Source organism: Condylura cristata, unplaced genomic scaffold, assembly GCF_000260355.1.
Source record: "Condylura cristata isolate star-nosed mole 26May11 unplaced genomic scaffold, ConCri1.0 scaffold00031, whole genome shotgun sequence".
NCBI lineage: Eukaryota > Metazoa > Chordata > Mammalia > Eulipotyphla > Talpidae > Condylura > Condylura cristata.
The window spans coordinates 6,689,239-6,715,025 of record NW_004567132.1 but is presented as its reverse complement, the minus strand read 5'-3'; the positions used below and the strand labels follow the sequence as shown (position 1 = coordinate 6,715,025).

Sequence of the window (25,787 nt, the reverse complement as noted above, 5' to 3'; positions counted from 1 at the left end):
AAAAAATAAATATTTTCCACTTCACTGAGTCAGATGTAGGTGGAATAGGTACACACACCTGGTACCCTCTCTCTGGATCTGCTGATTCTGAATTTCTTTCCTTTTTTCTTCCCTCCTCGTTTCTAAGTGTTGAACCTTACTACACCTAGTTCAGTTTCCAGGGTCCATGCCCAGCCTTGATGACAAATCTGAGGCAGAGTGGCCATTTAGACATTTGTAGTTGGGCCAGTGACCTGTTGGAGTCAGAATACCTGGCCAGGCCTCCCTAGCAGTGCAGTTGTTCTCAAGACTTCTTTGAGCTTTGGTGGGGGCTGGGGGCTGGCAGGGTACTTTGGAGGGGGTGGAAAGAGTTAACTGAGCCTCAGGGCTAACCTTGGATCCATATTGGCTGTCAGCCCGTATGGGGCTGTAATTAAACACAGCCCCGTGGTGGGATGACACCGTGACCTTGACTTTAAGATGCCATTTTCGACTGGCCAGGCCAGAGTAGAGAGGGCAGTTGCTGAAGCGCACAGACATGCTTACTCGAAAAGTTTAAGGGCATGTTGGAAATTTCAAAAGGTTGGTTTGACAGGAACGGCTGCTCCCTGCAGCCTGCCTCCTCAGCTAAATGATAAATGCTTCTCTATGCTCTCTCTTGTCTCTGATGTGGTTTTGACAGATGTATCTTGATTTTGTTTGTGGTTTACACAACCACATGTCACCCTTACAAATGTCCAGTCCAGCCTTCCACTATTTCTGCTATAACACGATGTAAAATTTCTTTCGGAAAAATACATCCACATATTCAACAGCTCCCCTTCCTTTGGTTAATCTTAGCAGAGGTAGCTAGGTGTGTGCTTTTCTCAGTAGCTCAAGGGAAAAGGAATTAAAGGCTAACAGAGGGACTTAAATCCCTGCTCTAAGTGATAAACAGCAACACTGCATAGTGGTCCTTAAAGCATTTTTTTTTTTCTTAAATGGAACAACATAACAGAAAGTGAATGCAGATTCTGTGATAACAAAACCGGGTATCCTTGTGGGTGGATCCCTTTTCTCTGTTTCCCCTGCTCCCTCCCTCAAAAGCAGAAGGTGTGTTCAGTTTTAGACAGTGAGTATATTCAGTTGATTCACTGAAACTGGTCTCTCCGACCTAGTTTGACCACTAGGTTGAACTGCAGCAGGTCAGTGATCCAGAGGGGATCGAATGTCGTATAACTTCTCCTCTTCCCTTCTGGAATTTTGATCATTAAAAGCAAATGTGGCATTTTCTTTCTTTTTTTAATGCTTCCTGTAACAACACTTAGATACTTTGCCTTTAGTGAAATGAGAAATCTGCTACCAGGGAGGCTCCATTTACAAAATCTTTTCTTCAAATCTACCATCTTTAGCTTAAGTGACATGTGGTTTAAGGTTTTATCTCCTCACTCCCTCCACCCCCACCCCCACCTCGCCACACCTCCCAGTAGGATATGGCAGTGACCATTTCCATGTGCTGTTCTGTGACTTGAAGTAAAATGAACAGAAGTGTAAGGCATGATTAATGAAGCAAGAGCAAGCGGAAGGGGATTTGTCGTCTACGGAGATCCAAAGCCTTTCTAAATCACCAAATATGGAGTAACACTTGCGTGATGTAACATCGTATTTACATATCGAGCTGCTCGTTTTAAAGACAAAACACAGTGTCTGTCAAGCAAGAATTAAAACCACACTTCTTACTGAGGTCCCAAATAGGTTATTTGGTCTCAGATTAACTAGCTCAAAAATTCTGTGCCTCTGTACTTAGAACAGGAATGGTAAAAGCTGGGGGAAAGCCTCTCTATATAGTTAAGACTTTTTACTATCATGGTTGTGAATCTGTGTAGGAAAAGAAAATACTTTGCTTAAGTCACTGGTTGTCATAAAGCGTCTATTATTGTATATATTTTCAGAACTAGTGCAAAGCAGAGCCCAGAGAAGCCAGAGTATAAAAAGCAAATTTGAAGTGCTCTATAGGACTAATGCTAAATAATTCCAGTAAGATGAAAAGATAGCCAGGGTAGCTAAGAAATTCACTGGGTGCACAGGTGCCACCACCCAGGTGAGGTAAACCTTGCATGCATGAAACATTAGAAAGCCTGATTCCTTTTATTGTGTTTAATCACCTGTTCCCACCCTGGAATTGGTTGAACATAAATAGCCTGGTCACATCTCAAAGCAAGATGTAAGTAACTAGAAGCACGACTCTCATGATTCACAGTAATGAATTCAGAGTTTCCATTGGTGAAATTAACATTCTACCATTACACATAAATTAAGATGCACTGGCTCTCAGGTGCCTCTGGAGCAAAGTTCTGGAAGTCGGCTGTATACTCCCAGCCTTTTCTCTCAAGTACGTCTTCACAATTCCAAGTCTGCTTTTCTTTCTGTGTTAAGGAAGGAAACAATAAAGGCAATCATTCAGTAGATATTTGAATTGTGTCACAAAAAGAAAGGAGAAGCATTCTCTGTTAGGACTGAGCTATATTGATGAACCTCTGAAAGAATATGTTTGGCAGCCATAGAAAGGTTGTCATGTAGGAAAGACTTTATTAATATGATGTAAGTTGGATTTGAGCTTACTGTGTGCTCTGTGCCATTTTGTAGGCAGGAAGCAGGAATAAAACAGTAACAGATCTTCTTCCTGAGATAAATGCAGCTTAGGATTTGGGGCTTTCGACTAGGAGGATAAGGTAGAGTCCTTTAAGTGTTCTGTAAACTGGTATGCATTTTGACTGTATATAGGCCTCTCTAAACTGAGCATTTTTTAGAAAAGATGATTTTCACCTGGCAAATAGATGGGTTTGCGTCTAGTGCTTCACCCATGTCCATGTGGTAACACCGCACCTAGACATTGGGCAGGTGGCTTTTTTTCCCACTTAATTCAAATCCTCAAATATTGTGTGGCTGTGATATATTGAGACCACGGAAATAGAATTAATTGAACTGGAAGTGAGCAGGTTATATTGTATGGGGCACAGTTCATCAATTTGTGTGTCAAATTCACCATCACATATCAGCAGCCTTTGCCTGGCAGGCAGGGCTTCTAAGAGGAGTTTGGTTTTGTTTCCTAGTCACATATTTTATGATGGAGAAAGAGTCATTGGAGATTAGTGAATATGACACTGCTAGTTCATTTATAGAAAAGGCTGAAAAATACTATCCCACGTGTCAGCTTTGAGGTTTGGGGTCTTGCACTTAGAAATCTTTAAATTGGGGTTGGGCTGTCATAAAGTTATTTGCTTTTTGAGAGAGTGAGAGAGAATGTGACAAGTCCTATCAAGTGTCTAATGTAACACGCTCTGTTCCCCTCCTTAAAATCAGGAACATAGCCTTTTATATTAGCATTTTTAAAATTTATTTGCCTAGACAATACATTTATATCTAGATAATAGTATGTGAGACAGTCTAAGGGAGGGAGAAATACTAATGCAAAACAGAAAGACATTTGCATGTTCTTTAAAGGTAAATCAAGTATAACTATGCATTTCAGAATTTAGAAAATCAGCTTGCCTTCTCTTTTTTGTACCCATTCTAATTCTTTTCTGGCTCAGGCTGAACTGAAGGATGTATTTGTATACTTTATAGTGTAATTGTAAATGAGACTATAAATTATAGCATGCTATTATGACTACTTATTTTTCATTTCTCTTTATTTGTGTGATTCTGAATAAAAACTACTGACTTCTGAAGTGGATTTTTAGCATGGCAGCTAAAAAACAACAAACAACAACAACCACCCTCCCCAACCCCATATACTGGTGAATGTTTTATTTACCTTTAGAGTCCAGAGAACAGAGAATATTGTTTCCTCATAAATACCTAGGACTTTCATAGGGAGCCCGTGCTCGTGAGCCTACCCAGAGACTCATGTTCATGAGGCTGGGAGCCCTATGTACAAGCTGTATTTGTAAATAAGACAGAGAAAGGTTGTGAACTGGCAGCTTGGATGTTTTGTCAAAGTACAATGTCAGAGAAACTCTTTCTAAGACAAATTGTAAATAGAACTGTCACAGTGATTGCATGATTGAGCCGCAGAAGTGTCTTAACAATTGTTGGCATTGTCAGAGGAGTTTTGAAAGCTTAATTAAACACAGTGGCCCGCATGGCTGCTAAATTTACTCCGGGAAGCCAAAAAGAAAAAAACCTTAAAATGTGTACGATCCCAAAGATCCCAAAGTTCTTTAGACATTACCCTTTCCATGACACAGAAAAGATGCATTGTGCATTTTTTCCTAGTTGTCTTTTATAAATAATAGTTTTGAGAATAGGTCCACGTGATATGAAGATCATCCTGTGTGTGATGTGGAGATTGTGTTAGTTTTTCTGTCTCCTGCTGTTACAGACAGTTAATGTAAAAATGGCCTTTTATTGGAAACACAAATATGTATTCACTTCAAGAACAGGAGCAGAGGGGGAAAGTTTCCCTCCCATTCTCTGTTTGTTCTGTGAAAGCTTACAAGAAAAAAAAAAAAAACAAAAACCAAAAAAAACCCCCAACAAACTAGTGCTGTGATTTCTTAAATCACCCTATTCCTTGTTGTGTTGCAAGTTTACATTTTCCACTAACGGATCTGAAATCTGTTTTACACACCTTTCTCCTGGTGAATGTGGCATTTAATTGTGGAGCTACCGATGGGTTGTAAGAGGCAACTGCGTTTAGAAATGAGCAGGCAGTGTCAGGACCGCGAACCTTAGGCTGAGGGATGAGGCGAGTTGGATGCATGTTAATGGCACATTTTAAGTCCTGGAAAATCATTAATTTCACACTGCAGCCTCAGTGTAGTTTGGCTAATGTGGGAGGACTAAATTGGAGGATATAACAAACGTGCAGATCCCAGGCAGGCATTTTTCAGCATTTCGTGATTTTTTAGTAAAAAGGCTGAATAAAGGAGACTAGGTGAATGGTGACTTCACGTACTGTCCAGTGAGAAAGGAAGAAAGTTTGGCTTTCTTTTGGGACTAAATATGAAATTTAACCAAAGCAGCACAGCTAGGGAGATGCATGGCGATTGCGTCATTAGATGTTAATTTAATCTGCTTTGGTGTGTTCACACCCTTTATTGCACAAAGAAATCATTTGACAGAATTTACCCCAAGCCCAAGTCTGTTTTTACATACAGTAGTACCAGCTTTGTGCAATAAAAAGCACTTAGCATCAAGCTGGACCCAGCCGGGCACTTTGCCACTTTTTTAGCAAGAGATTTAATCACCAAGGATCTTTAGTACCTTTCTGCTTGTTCAAATTTCATTTGGGTCATGGTTATGTCAGCAGTGTTGTTATTACAAGGATTTGAAAAAAAGATTTGAACTTAGTGCCCATTTTTAACATTATCTCAAATCAAGCCGGTTTTTATTTTATGTGTCAATTTGGAGGACATTAATAAAGTTCATAAAATACGTTGACTGTATAATCTAATGGATAATGACTACTATTTTTATTTGTAATACAAGGAGAATGCTGGCCATGTCACCCCTCCTCTTCCTGTCTCCGCCTCCTCCCCAGGTAAATAAGCATCTTTAAACTGCTTCTCTCTTTTACTTGTAGGGTGGAGAGCACTGGCCAATATCAGTAAATTTACCTTTGTAATTTGCCATGTAGTTTTTACAACAATGACCTAATTAATTTGAGCACGAACCATATTATTGCTACTGGAGTCATTTTCTGTCACAAACTTAATTTCCAGGAAATGTAACCTGACGAGTAAGAATGCTTTAGCGTTCCACATGTGCTCTTAGAAACCAAAGGCAGATTTAAAATAATAATAAAAAAAAATGCCAGCGTTATTAAAGCCAGTGTGCTTGATGCCAAACACAACTGGAAGCCAGTAAACATCAGACTGTATTTCTAATCAGTTTTAGAATGTAACGTATTCCATGTTGGGTTCGCTGGAATTTGTCTCTCTGCTTTTTACTGGCCAGCTGCACTCCCAATGCATTTTTAAAACATTTCAGCAAAGGCTTTTGCTGTTCTTAGCAGGGTTAGTAACTTGGGGTCTATTTCTGAGCTCATTCCTCATTCTGTGATGGCATTGAGTTAGGTTGGCAAGGGAAGGATTTGAGGCATGGGGGGTGCTGAGGTCACTTCTGACCCCAGCAGGGAATAGGTGAGCTTCATTTGCCTTTACAATAGGCACAGAGTTACTGCACCTTGGAGGGGCTCTCAGGTGCCGCTCAGATGGGCACATGGGCGCATGTAAATGCCCTGTCAGATGCGGAGCTGGAATATTAATGCTTCTTCCACCACTGCACCATAATAAAGCTGTACACAGCAAGCTTAATATGCAGCTAGTCTGGGGAATTGTGTAAACTTAGATAGCCCAGTGTGAAAGACAGCGATGTAAAAATGCTCAATATGCCACAGTTTCCATTCTTGCTCTCCTTTGATCTCTAGCAAAATGAAAACATCATCCTTTTCTCCTTTGGTGTTGTCTCCCCAACTCTGCCACCTCCCAACCCACCACCAGAATTTTTTGCATGTGCTGGTATGGAGAAATGCGACATAATTTGTTTCATATGGTTAATTACAGGCGCTTGAATATTTAAGATTTTAAATAGCCACAGTTCCAGCTTTTCCTGTTAAAAGTATGTGATTTGAACAAAGGGAGTACAGTGTAAATATTTGTGATGGTTTGCAACACCCCCCTCTCGCTATTAAACACACACACACACACACACACAGACTCTCTTTTCTCATGCTGACTTAAAGGACTTCTGTATCTTCATTTGTACTTTTTTTTTTTTTAAAACAACTCTCAACTGGAACTCCATTAAAATATTTTACCATTATTTTTGAGTCCACTGTTGCTTGAGGTTTTAAAGAGGGTTTTTATAATGTGTTCATTTAACAGAATCAACAGCTGTCAGAACCAGTTGTGGTAAATCCACAAAACGTACAAAGAAAAATACACACATTTCCTGAAACAAAACACTTGGAAAAATAAGCTGCCAAGAACTGGCAAATGAGAAGCTTGCAGACTGGGAACCGGTGTGTTTCATCTCTGGGTTCACCCTGGAGACTGAAGTGAGCGGATCTGATGCAATTCCGCTGGAAGGTTTACCTGACCAGGTTGCTGTCTGAGGCAATGCTGGCTCACGCACAGGCGCAAGAGCTCGGGCCTCTGCTTGCTCCCTCCTCTGTCCCTCTTTTTTTCCTCTTTTGATCCTCTAGAAGATGAAATACCGAGTTCTTAGAGTGTTAAACAACAAATTATATCCACGGAAGGTGAGATGATCAGGTTTAAACTTCCTGTAAAAGGCGAGAAGGCGCCTGGCACACCCTCTCCCAGGTAGGCTTGGCAGCCTGTTATTCAGGATGGAATTGGCCTCGCCAGGGAATCCCCAGTGGGAGCGGGGAATAGGCATGCTGGTGAAGGGGATACCTGGGGACCTTTGGTCACTCACAAAGAGTTTCTGTTTGTATCTTCCCTGTTGTTAGCATTCGTGATGAACAATTACACCTACAATTTGATCTGAGTGTTAGATAGTGGTGAGTCCTCTGATTAAAAACTCCCATTAAAATGAAGAATGGAATTATTGTGAAACCTGCAAAGGTGCTTGCAGAGAGAACACAGGTGCTGTTGTGTAGCCCCTCCCCCTCCTCTCTTTTTGAACTTTCTAAAAACACCAACCTCCTGCTAAGTAAGCATCAGGACAGCTAAATTTATAGTCATCAGTTGTTCATTTTCTTGATATGTAATGATGCATAAGAAAGCTGCAAAAAATCACATCTGTTAATTTTTAGGGAAGTAAAGGTGGAGCCTGGGGACTTACCTGGGTTGGTGCACGGTGGACGACAACATGCCAGGTCTGATGTTTCACTTTTTGCAATGGGGGATTTCGCTTTGGGTCCCACCCCCAAACCTGAAGCAGTTCTCTTCACCCACTCAGGAGACAGAAGGATTCCATGATATAGTTACACATACCATGAGGGACAGCTCACAACGAGTCGTTCGTTCACTGCTCATTTTACTCTCCCCCACCCCCAGTCTTTGAGTTCACAGTTAGAACAATGCATTAACCAACGTTAAATTCTAAATCTCAGGAGTTTCTCTGTCCTGCTCCATCCCACCCAAAGATTAAAAAAGGGAAATTATTTTTTTTACATTTAAAAGTGAACATTGGCTACTGAACAATGATTTAAAGGCTGAGAAAATTTTCATAATAAATCGTAATCTTCTCATGTTGTGTTTTTGTTATGTTAAGGGGAAATAATCAATAAGGAAAAATTTAATTCTGATAAAGATACTCTTGGATCTTTGAAAACAACTGCTGTCCTTTTAACTAAAACATTTGAGCAGCTTCAAAGACTATGTATTTCTTCTGATCTTGGAGCTGTGTGACTGGTAGCAAGAAAGAAAAAAAAAATCTTATTCTACATACAAGTGGATTGCTTAACAAGTCTGCACAGACACGTACTTGTTTGTACAATAGAGATAAAAATTCCTGTATAAAAATAATTCAGCTGCTGACAGCAGGCATTGTTGTTGGACCTGTCTTTTGTGCCGGTCCCAGCCCTGCGCCCCCTCCCCCCATCTGCTTGGGGCAGCTTGCTGCCTGCAGACTCCTGACCAAAAGTTAATTGCGGTGTATTAAATATACAGGTATTATATCTATAGAGGAAAATCTCAAGCCTTCCTGTAGACCTTCCACTGTACTTTCTGACGTGATGGCAGCATCGCCAGCAGGAGGGTGGCGGGCAAAGCTCTAATAGGGAAAATGACTTGAGGGCAGTTAGGGGAAATTTGGCCTTCAAGTCCCATTTGCTCTGCAGTGTAGCATCGGTCTCTAAACTTTTGTTTTTAATCTAATTCTGATTTACTCTGTCACATCCCATATCAACCCTCATTGAACTCTACTCATGTAGAGTAACATTAGTGTCAAACGGAATTGGTCAGGACTGTGGACCTGTGGCTCACGCAGATGGCTGTGGATGCAGGTTGCAGCCTATTTTTTTTAATAAACATTCAAATGTGGCACCTTTCTGAGCAGGCCCCATGGAGTCAAGGAATAAGGAGTAATCCCAGAGGCCTTCTCCCTCCTCTCCTCCCCACTTCTTTGACAGACCCACATTTCAGGTAAGGTCACCTGGAGCAAAAGACCTGAGGCTTGGGGTAGAGGGGGAGAACCAGGAGAAGCTACTGGAATATTTTCAGTAGGGTTTCGGATAAAGTCAGCAAAGCAGAGTCCTTGGAGTCCAGCAGTGGAAGCCTGTTCTCGGTCTGTTCTCGGTCTGACTAGCACACTGGCTGAGACAGGGCTCACGTTTACGTTCATGTCTTCACCTGGTTTGGGGTTTTGGAATGGGGCAAGAGGTTGGGCTCACTAGGAGTTCTATCGCTAGAATTTCTGAAATGTCGTGAGATGAGTAAGTTGTGAGTTAGATTCTGCCCCAGACTCATGATTGGGAAATATGAAGAGCAAAATTCCCATGTTATCCTCTCTAATACCAGAGCAGAATGGGTGGGTGGGTGGACCCCCATCACTTTCTAAATGTCAGCTGGCATCTCCATGACGGGTGCCCTTGGATTAAATCCTGCCAGTTGCAGGATGGAGGAGCCCCCAGGAAGAGAACCAACCAAAGGAAGGGAAATTTGCACTCCTAGGAAGTGAACCAGATCTCGCGCTCCTGTTCTTCACATCCTCTCCTTTCTTGCTCTTTTCCCTCTGGAAGGAGAAACTTCTAAAATGAATGCCACTCCAAGCCAGTGAAAAAGCTGTTTTTATGCCACAGTGAATGTTTACACAGGAGACGCAACTTGAGGGGGAAAAGGCTTTTTGGGAGGGTGCTGGGACTCGTGTTAATCTGTTTCGTTGGAGGACCATACAGCATTGCCTATGAGCAACTCTGGGCTGTTTTTGATAAATGACCACGTTTAGAGATAGGTTTGGCTCTTAAGGGCTTAGTTTTATGAACAAAGTCCGTAACGATGTTTGCAGCCTCTGTCTCTCAGCCCCTTTGGCTTCACTAGAAGCTCAATGTTTAGTTTAAGCTCAGTCTGGAAGATATAACAATTTTGCATTAAAAAAATGAGGAAATCATAGGAAGAAAAACCCTTTGCTTTTTGGATGAATCTTACTGATAATTTGCTAAAGCTCATTTGAATTTTAAGCACTTCTTTAATCTTCAAAGGCTAAATTGCTTTATGAATATGCATGGTGTGGGCAGACTTCAGTTCATTACCTAGTTGTAAATTCTAATGACCATTAGGTCCTTCCAGTAATTGCGAATTGTTTTGCATTTTTGATTGGCCTATTAACATGTACATTCGGTGCACATCAGGCTGGCCTGTCAGCCTGCTGAAGGAGAAAAAAAAGGTGAAAATTGTTTATAGCACCAAGATTCTTAGATTTTCAATCTTGCAAAATTGATGATGTAAAAAAATTAAAGCAGTGTTTTTTCTTCTCAAGATTGAAAGTTCACCAAGAGATTTGACATATTTAATTTACATGATGACTTTGCACTCCTTCATTAATGCAATTTGCATATGAAGCTGTTGTTAATCACTTTTGATCATGTTTTGTGTATTAGCTGCCTCAGTGGCTCTACTCCTCAGATGCCCCAGTAGAAAGGAGCAAAATGATGCATCCTCTTGCCAAGTTTCCTTTAGTGAATTGAGGAATTAGAAGTCTAACCTAGAGTAATTACATATGTTTTATCCGCTTTTTCCTTTAACGTTAAGTACAGTTTGTGGACACATTGGCTGAAGTCGTTCTCGTTTGGGGGAAGTTACTGTAAAATTTAAGTGTGTGATTGAGGTGCATCCAGACCCATACAGAAATATGTATTGCCTGTCCCTGCCCAAGTGGCCGGGCAGTTTTCCTTGTCAGCAGGGCGATGGCAAGGAGACTTGAATATTCCAGTGTATTAAGACATCAGCTCTTCCTCCTCTGGAAAAGAAACCGCTGCGGACTGTGGTCCTTCTCAACAATGTATAGGGCCGACTTCTTTTGCTCTGAGCTGGAGGAAGTTTTCCTGTGGCCTCTGTCAGCTTCAGCTCCTAGCTGCGCTGTCTGTCTCTCCCAGTCTGTTGTGGTGCACGGCCTCCCCTGTGCCTCGCTCAAGGTGCACAAGGGCCCTGGTTGTGAAAACAAGGTGTTAACTAAGGGTTTCCGATTTTTGAGAGCCTGTGATTCTGGTGTTTGCCTTTGCTGTTGAATCGTCTGTGCTGTGTTATTGATGTTCATCTTTGGTTTATGAGTTTTATCACTGGTTAACAAGCAGAATCAGAACACTGAAACTGATATTCTGATTAAAAGGAATGTTTAATGATAGAAAATAAATTGCGATGGAAAATGAACAGGGTGGAAGGAACATAACTACAATTTTAACCTCCGAGGGACCTTAGCACTGCCTTACTGTGACTTCCATCCATACCATGCTAAAAGCATGCTTCAGTTCAGAGTTGTTAATATTCAGCTGGGAAACAGTATCCAGAACACAAATAAATTATTAAGTGCATGAACTTTTTAGGCAGTAAGATGAACTGATGGGGTCCATCTGTGAGATCCAGGGGCTTTTTATTTGTGTGTGTCGAGCGATTCTGCCCTCTCCGACTTCACAGCCTTTGGTCTCCGGCCAACTGCATGCATAATTGATTCCACACGCACTATCATTTTCTTGATGTAATTGCTTTACTAAGATATGATGAAATCTAATGGATAATTTGCTATTTGAAAATGGGCAAAAAAAAGGTTCATACTTTCTGTTGGAGGGAAGGTAGTAGAGAAGGGGGTATTCGTGTGACCTGGTGTTTAAGAAACCAAAACAAAACGAAAAAGGCAAAAAACTAACTTCTGCACGCTGCCTCAGGGCTGCGGGTTACGGGTAGGAAGGTCTTTGTGACATATGGAAGCCAGGGTGTAAATCTCTCTCTTTCTATCTCACACCACCCCCTTCATTCCTTCTCTCTCTTGTCTCACCCCCAAACTTCACAAGAAAGGGATCCTAACAAGGTAAAAAGTAAACAACTTAGTCATCACAAGCCTTATTATTCAGTCTATCCAGGAGTTTTGCCATGTCGGTTTATTTAACTTCCAGGAATGTAAACACTGACACAGCCCTAGAAGCAGCAAGAAAGATTACAGTATTAGAGTTAAAAACCGTGAGCATGGAGTAGCTGTGCTTTATACTCAGCTATAATAACACTTTACATTGAAACATAATGGTAAGTCAAAGCCGACTGGAAACTTCTGCTTATATGGAGTACAAATTTCATTCTAATAGATTGGCATAATCTAGTGTATCCAGAGTAGGTTGTTATATAATGGAGAAACTGTATAAGTGTCAAGTACACAAATAATTCTACAGGAAGTAAAGGAAAAGTATTAGAATTTCTCAAATCACCATTAAATTTTGTTGGTGGGACAATCTCATTAGCTCCCTCAAAATCATGTGTGGCTTCGCATAAGTCTTAAAAATGTATTTTGAGGGAATTTACAGACGTTGAAACATTGTTTTAATCCAAACCAGTTCATGCTTTGAATATACCTTAAAAAACATTGTACTGTTTTTCAAAGCACTTAAATCGAGTAGAGGGGTAGAGTGTATATAAAGCGAATCCATCTCACTGTAGCAAACTGTTTTTCAAGTAAAGTCATAATAATGAACAACACATGATCTGAAATTTGATCAGCAAACATACACTTATGCCAAGGAATTTTCTTTTTCTTTCTTTTTCTTTTTGCTTTCTTTTTCTGCCACTCACATACCAAGTTTCTATAAATCAGTAAATCAGGCAGAGGGTAACTATTATAAGGGGGAGACCAAATGATAATACACAGAATGGCACAAACAACCTGTCTTTTGGAAAAAACATTAACACCACCACCACTAACAACAACAACAAAAACCTTTTTGACAAAACTGGAAACGACAGAATAGTTTTAAGGGGGGGTGGGGGCCCAGATCCCCACCCTACCTTCTGATGCTCAAAACTTCAAACTATTAATAGACCACCAGTGAGATAGACTGTCTTTGTGCCTTGAAATGCAAAATGAGGGAAATAATTAGCAGAGGAACAAAATTCTCAAAATTTGAAGAACTTCTGTGATTACTAGGGGTACAGTGAAAAGAAAATGCAAATTTCTTCTTGATCTTAATTAGATTCGATTGTGCAGTGGGTGTGTTGGATATGGGGGGAGTGGAGGAGGCAGGGAGTGCTGGGGGTGAAGTGAGGGGCTGTGTGATGTGGAGACAGGTTAGCAGGGGCTTGGCTAGCACGGGCTGGGCGATGTCTCAGGAAGAAAGGCAGCTGTCAGCCCCCATGCAGGGAAGGTGCTGTGGGCCCTGTGTCCTGTGCCCTTAGTTCCATCGGGCTCATTGCCCTCTGGGTCTAGGGAATTGTGTTTTTGGGGAAGGGTGGGCACTGAAACCACAGCCCGGCTGCCTCTGAGGGGGAGCACGTGGGTCTCTTACCCGGACCACCTGGGAAAGCTTTGGCGGACATCAAGGGCTCTGTCTGATTAGTGGTGGCCGAGAGCCTCTCAAGGTGGCCTTTGCACAGAAGAACCCCAAGGTCCTGTGCTCCTGGCCCCGTGGCCCCCTTCAGGCGTGCTCTTTAGATGGTTGGCCAGAGCTCTGCCAAAGTGTATGGAGCAAGTTTCACTGGCTGGGTTTTTCCTTGCTTGAAATAATAAAAGCTCAGGCCAAGGCTTATGAATCTATTTTTGTTTCATTAATATTATTTATTATGTATTTTATTAATATTTTTAGGAGGGATTGTGCTCTCATTTGACCATTTGTAGTTATAATTAATACATTCCGTACTAGTTGTAAAAAGTGTTCTTGCATTTAATTGCAAGTCAGGATAAATTAATGGATATGATTTAGAACAAAACTCACTTAAAAATATCCTTGCAGGGAGCAAAAGAGGGGGCAGTCTCTGCATTTCATTTATTTTCTGAGCGTCTGTGGCGAGCCCGTGGAAGGGATTTGTGGTTCTAACGGGATTCATGTTCGTGTCCGAGGGGCTGGGGACCGCAGAGGGGCCGGGGGCAACCTGGGCAGAAAGAGGGGCAGCCAGGGCACCCCTTTTTCTTTTCTTTAATTTCTGAGGTTGCCAGGAGAGGCTTAAGCAAAGTGGTCAAGTCCATCTGCTCCGGAGAAGGTGGTAAAGAAAAGAGGTTAGTGGCGAGAAGGAAGGAGCACAAAGGGAAAATTGTACATTGGGAGTTTGCGCTCCCAGGCCGAGGCGTTGTAGCCAGACTGGTTTAGCAGACAGAATGATAGATTGTTTTGTCCAGGGTCCCAGGGTGTGCCCTGAACTTGAAGCACTTTGTTTATCTTGAATAGAAAGGGAAAAGCGCAGACATAATCGATGTCTAGTTTTTAGGAGCTCGAAAGAGGTAAGAGAACACAGAAGAGTCGGGAGGTGGGGGAGGTGCGGGCCCTGGTTGTGGCTGTCCATTAACAGATGAACTTGGCCGAGGGCCAAGCTTTAGATGAGAGCGTGTCAGGGCCCCAGAGCAGCCAAGCCTTTTCAGTGTGTGTGTGTTTTTTTCTTTTTTCTTTCTTGCTTTTTCTTTTCTTTTCTTTTTTTAAATACCTGCTGACTGTACATCAAATGCTCCCAGGTCTTTGGCTAAAGGCAAGGAAAAAAAAGACACACAGCTCTTTTTTTTTTTTTTTTTTTTTTTTACCTTCGGAACCAGTTGAGGCCAGTCTTTTGGCTACACACACAGGTTCTATCATCTTTCCTGGCTTGCCACTGGGGAAAGAAAGAGTTGTGATAAAGCCAGTAACCCCAGGGCCTGGGCTGGGAAGGGTTTGGTGTGCTCAGAAGACCAGCGTTCGTGAGAGAGTTTGCCGGGACGTATGTGTGCAGAGTCTGGCGGGGGCGTGACCAGTGTGCCCCTGTGTGCAGGTGGGAGGGAAGTCAGTGGCCTGGAGACTTTTTGTAAAGGCTGAAGTTAAACTGCTAATTGGAAACGATCTATTGGGGAATGAGAAACGGAACACACTGGCCAGCAAGGCCCAGGAGTGGTGGGGGGTGGGGAGGGGAAAAGTGACCTACCAGAAGCCCAACTCTCCTGTGCAGGGCTCATGGTGACCCCATACGGCTGGGCCTGTTTGATTCTCCATCATGGTTCCGGTGTTGGTCTGTTTCTGTGTTTTTCAGTTTATTGTGACATTAGACACTCACAAATGCTGGCGAACCAGTCATCAACCCAATAACTTCCTGACATTTTTAGCTCTTCTAATGTGCAGTCTTTGCCCTCCTGCCACAAGTGGCGAGGTAATTGAATTTCCTGTTACTTACTGGCAAGAGGCATGTTCTGGTTCCCACCAGAGGGGCTGCTGGGGTTGAAGCTGGGCTCGCAGCTCTCCATCTAGGTGACACCCCGGGTATCCAAGTGGTTTGGGGGCCTGCTCAAAAGGTAATTCACACAATTAAAAAAATGTTTTCCGTTTTCTGTACAATCTTTTTGAAAAGGCCCCATTGTGGACATCCATATAAAATATGGTAACATTATGTTTACATCTCAGCTGAAATCCCTCAAGGCTAGTGTTTTTTCCTCTCCTTATCTAGTTGCAGATAGAACAGACAGAAACTGGAAAAATTGGGAGACCTTCTTGAGACAACCTAAGAAGACTCAGGCGCTTAGATGCAGACTTCTCTCCACTGTGTGTCTTCGTAACCTATGCTGATAAGAAGGAAAGGGGGCTGAAATAAGCGCTTCAGAATGTGCTTATCTCATTTAATCTCCTTTTCCCACCCCTTCAGCCTCTGATTACTTGGAATAAAATGGTGACGAATTGCCCGCATTTCTGGTTGTGTGAGGAGCTTGGGCAGCTTCCTTCATATCTCGAAGGTTGTGTCTTCATCTGTAAAGTGGGGGCAGCCCAGGTGGGTCACCGTGGGCGTTCGATGAGCATGCTTGCCTGGCAGCTTGGAGCTTTTGTTTTCTTGTCAGGATCAGGGGTCCCAACATCTCACCTCACTGTGTGGGATGAGCAGGTGGGGGTGAGAGAGCAGGGCAGGGAGGGTTCTAAGATATCAGGGCCCTTCTGCCTCAGGGCGAGCTCCCAGGGGACCTGTGGTGCAGGAGCCCCTGCAGATCTGGTGAGAGGGGACTATCCGGGTAGGTGTCTGCTGTTGGCAACCCCCTCGATGCCTGGTTCCCTTGTCCCTATAATCGTGTGCTGCATTGCCTGGAGAGTGGTGTGGTACATGGTCTCTGGGTTCCGAGTCTTAGGCTACCACAGGTTGGGAGGGTGTCAGCAAAACACTTAACCACTCTGTGTGGTTAACAACCCAGAGTAACTCTTACAGGGCTGATGTAAGGAGAAAAGCCCTAAGTACTCGCCACACAGGAGGCGTCCTGTGTTGCCATTACCCTGTGTGACACACTGTTCTTCCATCCCACAGCAACTGGGAAGGGAAGGCCTATTAGCCCCATTTGGCAGAGGAAGAAACTGAGGGTTAAATGACTGCCCTGAGGGGCCAGAATGAGTAAGGATTCTGTTCTTTGACTTCCAGTCATTATCCTCTGCTGCCTCCTCAAGAGGTGTGCAGCGTTCTGCTTGGCACCAGTTGGGTGGCATGCCCTGTCGCTGGTCTGCCGGCGCTCCTGTGGTCAAGTTTTTCCATCTTCTGGGCAAGAGAGGGATGTCTCTTGGTGACTGTCCGGGGCATACTGGAGGAGCCTTGGAACTGATGGAAGTTTGCGACGTAAGGAATCCTGCTTTGCAAGGAAGAAGTTTTCTCTTCATCTGTCCAGAGTGAGCCAGAAGTGGGATGAGGAACCTGTGGAGAAGAGGGAGGAGTTTTTTATTATTTGTGTGTGACTTTGTTAGGAGATAACACTAGGCTGACCAGGAGACCAAGCAAAGACTTTTAAGGGCTGGTTAAGTCTAACTTTAAGCCATGTTGTTCCATCGTTATTTTGGCATTCCCGTGACTGACCACACTTTCAAGGGTGGAGAGAATCAGACTTACACTGTGAGGGAGTGTGTGTATGTGTGACAGTATGTGGGTGTGTTGTGTAGGGGTTGCTGGGGACCACCGGTGCTGGGAGGGTAATAATCTGCTTCAAGGAGGTTTTCATTTCTGGTGGAACAAGCACTGTGGTGAGGCATGTCCGAAAGGCGTGCTCAGAGACTTGAGGGAGTTTTGAATGGAAACTACAGTCAACAACTCCATGTGAGCCACATGTGGCTTTCCCTGAGGCAAGTCTTCAACTGCATGGTGGCCTCCCCCAGTCACCCCACAGGCTGCTCTGACACCATTAATATTTGCTGAAGCAAGACCTGAGGTTCTTTGCAGAGGGATTACATAATGTATTTCAAAACCAAATGTCAGTATTTTCTTTTATTACCATCATTTTGAATTGGCTGGGCCTCCCTTACATTTTTGTCAGTTTCGGGTAGTTAGGAAGGTGCCTACTGTGTGCTGAGATCCCTGGGGGAAGCTGAAGAGTTGACCTCAGCACTGGCAAGTGTCTTGTTTGGTGAGCCATCTATCCAAACCAAGGAAGGGGGCTCCGATCCATCACCTAGACATCGCCGTAGGCATGGGTCCAGGTGGTCTTCTGGGTGGGGGGTGGAGATGGAGAATACACGTAGGTATTCTCCAAACCTTCCATTTCACTTCTTACTGGCCTGGGACTGGCAGGATCGGCCCCACAGTCCCGGCTCTTTACCTAGCTCCCCACATTGTCTCTCACGCCCCGGGGTCAGGCTCAGTGGTATTTATTCCCTGCTCTCCCTGAAGAAAGCTCCGAGTTTTGTTAGCTGGGACTCCTAGACTGACAGCTGCAACGATGAAAAGAAGACGACTGCTTTACAGATCTTCTTTTTTCCCCGCCTATTTTTCTCTTCATTCTCTTGAGTCACAGGCCAGCTCTCGGCTGGTGTCCTTTTGTTTCTTTTTTCTTTTTTTTTTGGCTCTGCCTTCGTTAAGGTAAGGACAAATTTAATGCCCCAAGAGGCAGGCCTGTGACCCTTCAGGCCAAGTGCCTGGATGTGACAACTCTATAATAAATATTGAATGGCGAGAGCAATGGAAATTTAACAAAGCCATAACTGAGGAGACCGCAGAGGGGCAGCGGACTGGTTAAGAGGCTGTTGGATGAGCTGGGTAGTATTTCTACTTCCACCTGATTGAAATGTCGACTAAAAATCAATGCTGTTGACTAGTGATAATTTACAGCATTCCCAGTGCTAAGTAGTTCCCCGCTTAAGAATGTGTTGGCTGGGCAGAGATTAGTGCAGGGAGTTGTGTGTGTCACAATGAATCAGACGTATTATAGGTCAGCCCTTTATTTGTTTCATCATGACTTTTACACAGTTGTCATGTAATTTATGGCTGCTTTCACATTGTCAAACATTTTCATTGCATCTTCTTCTTTAACACACTCCTGACACAGACGTGCTGTCTTGGAAGGCTTGGTATTATTTCATAATCCAAGAGGAGGCCTATAAACCATCAAATTACACTATCTTCGGGCTAATCTAAATGTGCTGCAGATTAAAATCAGAGCTCATTTGTCCCTGATGCAAATTATTAAGTTCTAATTATAAATATCCATTTAATTACCCCATACATTTTTACTTTGCGGACCCTTTTGAACACTGCTGTCTGGGAGGGGAGGGGAAGCATAGGAGACAATCTGCAGTAATTGATGTACACTTCCCAAATGGTAAAGGGTAAACATATGCTGTTTTGTTTGTCTTATTTATTGATTGGTTAGATGTACAGAGACTTTGGCATCAGCACAATCCAAAGTTGAAATCCTTTTTAAAAATGAAAATTATTTAAAATCTTTTAGGGAAGTAAAGGCAAAACATAGCCAACCATGAGCATCCCATTGGAACGCATCATCCTAAAATATGGGATTTGCATCAGATTCTGAATTTGATCAAATCTAGATTTGTAGAAGGGTGAGAGAAATCATATCTGCTTGGCATCTAGGATGTATTTCACATTATTATTGAAAATATTGTCACTTTTTTCTTTTTTTAAAATCGTACCCCTTTTCTCAGCCCTTAACCGTTCTCCTCTAGGAAAACCAGTCTCTGCCTGTAATTTGAGGACAGTCCAATTAAGAGCATTGTGATAAACTACTTTTGATTACCAAACAAGAAATTGAAAAATGAGTAAAATAAAAGTTTCTAAAGGTCTTACAACTAGACATTTACTCTCCCATGTCTCATGTAGTCAATGGAAAAATTACTAAGACTGCTTGTGGGGTGCAGAGGGGGACTGGGATCTTTTAGGTATTACAGATTTTTCTAAAACCAGACTTTGATTTTTAACTATAGTTTACTTCCCTTGAAACCAGACGCCTGGGTTCTGACCCTGAGCTGTGAGATCTTGGATTCCCTTTGCCTCTTGACATTTTTGTTTCTTCATCTGTAAAATATGGGTACTTTGAACCCATCCCATACTAGCGTAATTTGAACCCCAACAGCACAGTCCCTACTTCCTTCCCCCTGTTCTCTTAGGAATCTAGTTGCTGGACTGAGCTCACCTGCAAAGAGGGTCGAATTATTTTCTTGGTTTGCATCAAAAGATAGAAAAGAAGCTGCCATGGAAATTAAAGCTTGGACTCATGATCGCTCAGTAGAAAGCTTAAGAGCAACTTACAAATTGCTGGAAGCAAAACTGAAGCATGGTATAATGGAATGGTGATATTTCACAGAAGTTTCCAGCCTTGCGAGATTTCTCCATCTTTTTTAATTGTTGCAAGCTGTTTTTATTTTAATAAACTCTAAGGAGTATAATGTGTATTTTCTCCAAGCTTGCTTTTTTTGGCAACCATAACTATGTCAAAATAGAAATACATTTGACAAAGAAATCAGTTGAATTCAAACAACCAGGTATTTTAAATTCAATTAACTGACTGAATCCAGTGATATTTCCCTTCTTCCTCCCCCAAAGCTGGTTTCTCTGTATGGACATAACCCACATATGCTGAGTTCTTGGAGTTAAAATTCTTGCTAGTTAAAGGCATCCAATGCAACATGTTTGAAAGAACTCTCCCTCTGTTAGTGCTGAAGACAGCATAAATTGAAGGAAAGTGTTCTTTTTTTATCCATCGTGTAGGTAAAAGCATATGACCTGTTTGGGGACATGTGATCTTTGCAATCCATTTTCTAAACTTGGCGTTTATCATTGATTTTAACATGGATGTTTGTTTTTCCACACCATCCAGCAAATATCATCGATATGTGGCATTACCTTCCAAATAAAAAGATGTTTTCAGAAGCAGGATGAGAAAGGGCTTTCAGAGTTACGGTTTGGGTAGTGACTATCTAAAACTTTCTCTTATTACCCCATGTGGTAAGGATGAGAAACAACAAAGCTGTTGTGAAGTAGGTGTTCCTTGGAGGACACAGACACTCTTGAGATCTATGACTTCAGTAGAAAGGTAATTCATTTACATTACTGTCTCGTTACTTTATAATGTTTTGGAGAGTTTTATTAGGCATGCTCTGTAAAGGCACTGATAATCAGCTGTTTCAGATTTTGTGTGCTCTTTTGTCTGTGGCAAAAAAAAAAAGTGCAAATCCAAAAGCAAACAACCAACACACACACACACACACACACACACAGGCAAACAAGAAAAGGAAAAAGTTTGGCTTTACTCCAGCCCAGTGGAAGATGATGGGATAGATCGAATGAATGATAGCACCCAGAAGCACTACGACTCCCTTTAGTTATTACCTGAAGACAAAGCACCATCACATTCATGCCAAAGAGAAAGGCGGCAACATATGTATTCAGATATGAAGTTTCAGATTTCATAGCCCTATAGTCTGGTCCTTCAGACCATTGTGCTGTGCAAATGTATCAACCGTTGTGTTGTTAATGTATGATAAGCTACTGCCGCTAGCTAGGACAGTCTTGGCTCACTAATGGGGTCAGCCGTGTCACTACGTGATATATGGATTATGTTTACCATGGCATATTTTGTTGGTGAGCTAGGCTGTGAGATGGGATCAGATGATAAATGAAGACACCCTGCAGTTTTCACACTAGTTCCTGTGGTTCCATCTCCAAAACAATCAAGCACCGCTGATAATGGAGAGGTATTTATGAGGACATAATTGACTTCAAAGTTTTAGATCTCTGACTGAAGTTTAAGATGTAATAGTCCATTATGTTAATGTCTTTCCTTAAAGATCCCATTGACTTAAATAAATTATTTAGGGTTTGTTTCTAAAACCTATGTAAACTCATGAACTTTCTGGCTAGTTAAGTAACTTCCTAGTGACTTCCCATGCCTTGACAATTCATTTGCTTGGGCTCCTGTGTCACATAAATGTAAGAAAAATACATACATATGAGAGACAGATTAGAAAGATCTCAAGTCTTTACCTTGATTCTGTTAGGACACTATAGAAATTTTAAGAAACTTCACGAGAATACCTCTTTTCATCAATTATAACTTAGCCAAATCAGTCTTTCTGCTGCCTCTGAGGGCTGTTATTCACTTAGCTCTGGAACGAAGGACTCAGTTGCAAATTTAGAGTCTACAGTCTCTAGCCAAAATCAAGCTGGCAGCCTATCTCTGTTGCCTCAACCGAGTTGAAAGGCTCATTTTTATCTTTCATGAGGCTGTAACACTTGTTGCCGTGAAGTTTCCCTTCCTCAGAGTTCTGTCATGAGTGTATTTCGTATGACCTGCTTCTGCATCTGGTTAAATGGACTTCAGTAATCTGTACACAGTTACTTCTTACTTATTTTATATCCTGAAAGGTATTAAGTACAGCAAGCTTTTACCCACTGAGTCTACAGAGAAAACGGTCAGGCAATTTTGTTTCAACCTCCGTGTTTCTCTGGAGCACTAGTTCCAGAGGCTGATCAATAGGTTTTATTGTAGACCTCACTGTCTCTAAAAGCACTGTGACCTTATCTGGTCTAAAAATAGTATTTGCTCTTGCCTGTAGAACCTTGACCTGTGAAAACCCATTTGGAACATAACTGACATATCTAGTCAGCTGTATATCCAAGACATGCTTTGTGAATGAATTCTGTGCAAAAGGGTCCAGGAGAATACACTCTCAGAAGAAGAGCAGACACAGTTCTGCACACTGTGAGTGCACCTGCTTGCCTGATGTGGTGATGGCTCACATGGTGGGGAGTACATTGTGAAGATTCCAGGTGTATTGTGAAGGGTGAAAGAGGCCCCTGGAGGGTGCATTTGGTTCCTGATAGGGCAGGGGACATCCGGGGGCAGGCTCTTGGGCTGAGGTGCAAGGTGGATTTAAGCAAGCCTGGGACCCTTTTCAGTGAGCGTGGTTCTCTGAATGCATTGCTTGGAAGCTTTAGGCTTGGACCTTGGTGGGAAGGATTCTCTGAAGCATGACCTGTCTGGGAAGAAGTATTTCCAAGTTTAAAGTAAGTCCCCCATTTGATGATATGAATTATTGTCACTGTATTTTTTTTTCAGAGTGATAATGGTTTTGTGGTTTAAAAAAAAGAATCTTTATCTTTTAAAAATACATACTGAAGTATTTACTGATGGAGTGGTAGGATGTCTGGAATCAATGTAAATAATCCAGTAGGCAGTGTTGGCAATAAGGTTGTAGATAAAACAAGACTGGCCATGAGCTGTTGGTGGTGACAAGAAGTTGGATGATGTGTACACTTAGGGCTTGATTTATATCATTTTCTCTAATTTGGTTTATATTTGACATTTTCCTGAAAATAAAGGGGCTGTTTCTGTTTGACTGGTAAAAAGCAAAATGGCCTTGTAGATTGGGTATTCCTTCCTCGACCAGAGCTTACCTCAGCTGGGAGTGAGGGGCAGGTGTCTGTGAATTCAAGTCTTGTGTCTGGGACATTTGTTGCTTAGAGGGTTGTCTTGGGATCTGCACTATATTCTGGGTTCCAGTGTCCTGGAAGAAAAGAGAGCCCAGGATCTATTTCAGTGCAGGCTACAGCGTGGAGGCCAGGTCTGAGTTTAGTCTGTGTGCCTGTTCTCGCCTTAGTGGGTATTGGGAAGAAGCTGGTAGGGAACACCCACTTCTCTGGTAGTGTTGATGAAGACTAGTTTCTTGGGACCTTTTATCATGGCCATTTGAACCTGGCTGTTAGAGAAAATTGGTTTACCTGAGAGGAAGCTGACCACACTCGAGGGGAGAGGGACAAATAGGTCAGGCAAGGAGAGACAGGCACAGCCTCCAGAAGGTAGAAATGATTGCACAGCTGTGAAGGGGCATTTCATTCTCCAGTGGAGCAACAGCTACGGCTGTGACTGCATCTCTGGAAAGCCAGGCCACCAGTGGTCCGAATGCAGCCAGTAACACAGGGGCTGGAGTTGCTGGTCTTGGCCACGTCTGCTGCCTGGACTTCCCAGCACAGGTCCCTCTGCCTCACAAAATGTCCGCTCCCGCTCGCCTCACGCAGAGGCTATTATTAGCAGGTGTCACTCAGTTATCTGAGTGGCGCTTTTAGCTGCCATCTAAGTGCCTCTGACACTTGGGTTTACAGCAGATTAAATTAAATTTTAGGCTGGTTTGGCTTCATTGGCAGTAGACAATAGGAGCAGCTGCTGTAGAAGTGTAACCCAGTACCCTCAAGACCAGAATGCGTGTGTGCAAGTGTGTGCGTGCGTACAAGCATGCCTTGGGAGTCCGAAGGCTGCAGGTGACTCTTGGGCAGTGAAGACCCTACGGGCCACTCCTGTGGGAATGGGGAAGGCGCCCTGGTCTGGGCAGACTCCTTGATACACCTTTTTCTCTCCTTCCCATGAAATCCCTTCTCCAAAAAAGTGTTTGTACAGACTAATCGTTTCTCCAGCTTGGTTTCATCATGCAAAGGGAGAGTGTGAACCTAGAATCATCTTTTCTTCTTTCTACTATTTGCATCTGCATGACCATGCTTTTCTGCTGAAGGGGGGAACTGGTATGAACACACCAATGGAAGTCAACAGAAGAAGCGGGTAGCTGATTTTGGGTGTGTTGCAGTCTCACGACCAAGTTGTTTTTGTGGGCGTTGGAGGTAGAATGTCCGGCTGCCCCCTTTTCCTACTTTCTGTCTCAGATTATTCCTGGAGGTCCAGCAGGCAGCCCGCAAGTGGGTGCATGACAGTCCTGTTTATTGAGATGCACAGATCTTTGCTCTCCTTGGCACGAGTGGTGCTGGGTGTGGCTGTGTTTGTGTCCTTTATGCCTCTTTCTGTTGAGTCAGAATAAAGCAGCCACATCAATATCATGTAATCAAAATTCTTCAGAAAACTGTGGGAATAATTTCTCCTTATCCATAGAATGCAAATGTGTACATTATTCCACCAAAGGAAGACTTTTGCTTTTGTAATCTAGATTTTAAAAATTCTGTAGCACTTGATTTCAGTTTCTCAGGCTCCAGAATTTATACTCACTGATTAGTAATACATTATGCAAATAATTCAGTTTACATATCCAAATACTGTTTTGCATCATTCACACCTCATGTCTTGGAAAAAAAAAAGTGAAATGTTTCCTCAAAATAAACAAAACCTGCAGAAGAGTTTATTGTAAGGGTGAAAATTAAAAAGGCACTCGTTTGCCTGGGAAAATTTGAGGAAATTTTTAATATTCCTGCATAAAAATTTTGCAAGCCTTCTTAAAAATCTACCTAGAGGACACACCATTCAAGGTCTATTTTGTTATTATTGACTTATGGAATTTTTCAATTTTTGGGAAAAAGAAGCTGTAACACTACATCAAGTACACATTTGTACATATATGCATATAGTTATCTGTGAAAATTTAAGCTAAGTTGTTTGAAGGAGCTACAACAATTGCTTACCAGTGACATGATTTTTCTGTCAGAGAGAGGGGATAGTAAGTAGATGCAAACTTTTAATACTCCTTGTCAAGAGTGTTAGCCAATTATAGCCACGAATGCTTAAGGTATAGGTTGGCAAATAGCAATGCCCCACAGGGAAAATAAATACCCCTTGGCTTTCTGCAGGTTTATTTTGTCATTGGAGTCATTGAGGAGAATAGTGGGTGTGACCTGGAGCACCCAAGTGAGCACATCCCCATGCCCACGTGAATGTCTAGCCCAGTAGCTTTGACCTCACATGTCAGAACAGAACTGGCCTTGGCAATCTGCACAGGCCTTCAGTGGTTCCCGCCTCACTTTCTGGCGTGGTTAACTTGCTGCTGTTGCAAAGCCTGTCAGCTTTCAGGAGGACTTTCCCTCAGAAGGGAGGGAGAAGAGGTGGATGGAAGGGAAGAAAGCAAGCAGGGGCCGCGTTTTTTCTCTGCAGTGTGAATGCTGTCATATGTCTCATCCAATGCTCCACACCCATCTCTCCTCACAGGTTATAGACACATTTTTGGCATTGCATAAAGTAGTAAGCGTTCCAACATGTTTCTAATCTTTAACTTTCACGTCGTTAAGTCTGATGTACTGACTTATAGTTGCCTGGAGATAGTTTGGGGCAGAGCACCTGACAGGTGTAATGCTTTGTGTTTTCTGTCTCTCAATATGGAGGTTGTAGAATCAAAAAGGCCACAGAATGCCTTGAAGATGTTGATACCCACATACTGAGAACTCACGGTCCTTGGGTTTCCTTTTCTGCCCCACTTTCACATCTACTTTTTTTTTTTCCCCAATGTGGACTTTATTTAAAGGGGCTCTTGGTGCACTTAGGAGACAAAAAAACTTCTTAACATTACCTCCAAGTGTCAGAATTGAGGAATCCCACTTTTTTTGACTGTCTCTCAAGAGTTAGCTTCGGTAGCCTTTTAAAGAACTAGCTCTCGTTGCCAGGGGAAGTGAGGAGACAGATTTAGTGGGTGCTGTGGCTTCCTATGGCAGCTCGAATGACAGAAGGTCAGTAACTTGCAG

General features: G+C 42.6%; 1 protein-coding gene across 4 annotated transcripts in view; it reads left to right on the top strand.

The window, feature by feature from the left end:
* BCL11A (B-cell CLL/lymphoma 11A (zinc finger protein)) overlaps positions 1 to 25,787 on the top strand; it is a 98,125-nt gene that overhangs the window by 7,739 nt on the left and 64,599 nt on the right. The gene's annotated exons all lie outside the window — the stretch shown is intronic.